The following is a 2,838-nucleotide window of genomic DNA, read 5'->3' as shown; positions in this document are numbered from 1 at the left end:
CGCTATGAGTCACAGGCGACTCGACGGCACATAACAACAACAACAACATATTAAAATAGCTGGAAAAGCACAATCTTAAGGAATTTTCAGAAATTCGAGCTGGACTTAGAAGAAGTTATTCAAAAGGAGATATTACTGGTAAGGTCTGGTGGAACTTGACTGAATGAGAAAATAAGAAAGATATTTATTTGCGTTTTATTGGCTATGCAAGGGCATTAACCTGTGTGGAAAATTATAAGCTATAAATAACATTGAGGTTAATAGTAAGTTCAGAATCCTTATTTATGGGACCAAAAATAAGTCCTTCAAAAAAGAAGATGGCAATAGCATGCAGGAAGCTCTGGTGGCCTAGGTGTAAGAAGCTGCACAGCAATTCTGAAGGCATATTGTTTTAATCAATCAACTGCTCCATAGGAAAAGGATGGACAATCTCCTCCTGTACCGTTAACTGCCTCTGAAAACCTGCTAAAGAGTCAGCCAGGAGTCATTTCTGACTTGATGATACACAACAACAATTGCATAAATCTTAAAATCAGCAAAAAAATGTGTGTCAAAGTTGTATACTTTCCCTGTACCTATGGAATCCAAAAACAATAGAGGGTAAGAAGTTATGCGGCCAACCTAAAGATAAGTGTTTTTAATCTACTAACTGCTCCTTGGTAGAAAGATGTACAATGTACAGAATCTAAAAACTCTCTGGAGGTCAATGACGAATTGGTTACAACTTGATGGCAATGAACAACATCAATCCCTGTACTTGGAAAAATAGTTTGAAAAGTTTTAATATATGAAGAAGAGTATGACATCTGGATTGGAGAAAGATTCATCAGCAATCTATATTATGCAGATGACACAACTTTGGTTATACAAAGTGAAGAAATTTTGAAGCACTTACTGGAAAAGATCATAGCTTACAGTCTTTAAAATGGATTATATCTCCAAACAAGTAAGCTCTCACAATAGAACCAATAAGCAACATCACGCTAAGTAGAGAAAATTTTGAAGTTGATTTAATTTTACTTGAATCTACAATAAAAACTTAAGGTACTATTAGTCAAAAATAAAACTATTAAAGGCTGTATGGCGCTTTCTCAAAAAGCTGCAAATAGAAATACCATTTGACCCAGCAATTCCACTACTGGGAATATACCCTAAAGAAACCATAACTGTCACCCAAACAGATACTTGCACAGCTATGTTTATATTAGCTTTGTTCACAATAGCAAAGAATTGGAAACAACTCATGTGTCTATCAACAAATGAATGGATACATAAGCTGTTGTATATTCACACAATGGAATACTATGCTGAATTAAAAAACAAAGAACTCATGATATAGTTCACAAAATGGATCACCCCGGAGGACATTATGCTGAGTGAAATATCTCAGTCACAAAAAGACAAATACAGCATAATGCCACTGTTATAAAAGAGGATCGACATAGGGGTTGGGGCTAGACTAAGAAAGATGGGATAAATAATGTATACTGCATTGAAACAGATGAGGGAGACAACTGTTTAAAAGGGATATATGATTAGATATTTTTGTTATGACAGTAGTCCAATATTAAGTTAGCATAGTGGAGTAGACTTGGGAGGAGGGATTAAATAACAATGAAAGAATTTTCCTTTTACTTTTCAAAAAGAAAAGCTAATGGAATACTAAGAGCTATGGCTGACTCTGAGAAGAACGGGAAACCCAGAACACTTGATCATTCTAATGCGAAACCTATACTTGGACCAGGAGGCAGTCGTCAGAACAGAGCAAGGGAACACTGCATGGTTCAAAATTGGGAAGGGCGTATGCCAGGGATGCATCCTATCTCCATACCTTCTCAACATATATGCAGAGCAGATTATCCGAGAGGCTGGGCTCTATGAGGAAAAATGTGGGGTCAAGATTGGTGGACGATCTATCAACAATCTGTGTTATGCAGATGACACAACCCTGCTTGTTGAATCTGAAGAGGACCTGAAGCACCTGCTGCAGAGGGTCAAGGACTGCAGCCTACAATATGGACTGAGGCTCAATGTCAAGAAGACAATGATTCTCACCACTGGACCAATTGGCAGCATCAGGATGGATGGTGAAGAGATTGAGATTGTACACAGCTTTAGTTTGCTTGGCTCCACAGTCAACACTCTTGGCACCAGTAGCCAGGAAATTAAAAGGCCCATTGCCATGGGAAAGTCTGCTGTTAGGGACCTCTCCAAAGTACTGAAGAGCAATGGTGTCTCTCTGGATACTAAGGTGCATTTGATACTTGCCATGGTCTTCACAATCACTTGTTATGCATCAGAGAGTTGGATAATGACCAAGTAGGATAGAAGGAGAATTGATGCCTTCGAGCTGTGGTGCTGGAGAAGAGTATTGAGAATACCATGGACTGCTAGGAAAACAAACAGATTTGTCCTGGAAAGGGTTAAACTGGGTGACTCCTTGGAGGCAAGGATTCTCAGGCTCCATCTAACATACTTTGGACATGTTGTGAGGAGAGACCGGTCCTTGGAAAAGGACATCATGCTTAGGAGGGTGGAGGGACAGCGCAGGAGGGGAAGGCCCTTTATGAGTTGGATTGATTCAGTGACTGGCATAATCGGGATGGGAGTGTCAGAGACAGTGCGATTGACACAGGACAGAGCAGAGTTTAGGGCTGTTGTACATAGGGTTGCTATGAGTCGCAAGAGACTCGACGGCACATAACAACAACAACAATGGGGAGGTGTGGACAGGCAGAAAAGCACAGCAATGAATGAATCAAAATCCAAAGTCTCTGTAATCTTTCATCAAAATGAATAATATTTTTTAAAAAGAAATCAGGAAAAAAACAGAAAAAA

Source organism: Elephantulus edwardii, unplaced genomic scaffold (genome assembly GCF_000299155.1).
Source record: "Elephantulus edwardii isolate Elephantulus edwardi_28Jun2011 unplaced genomic scaffold, EleEdw1.0 scaffold00451, whole genome shotgun sequence".
Taxonomy (NCBI): Eukaryota; Metazoa; Chordata; class Mammalia; order Macroscelidea; family Macroscelididae; genus Elephantulus; species Elephantulus edwardii.
The sequence above is the reverse complement of the archived record's forward strand: the minus strand, read 5'-3'. Positions refer to the sequence as shown.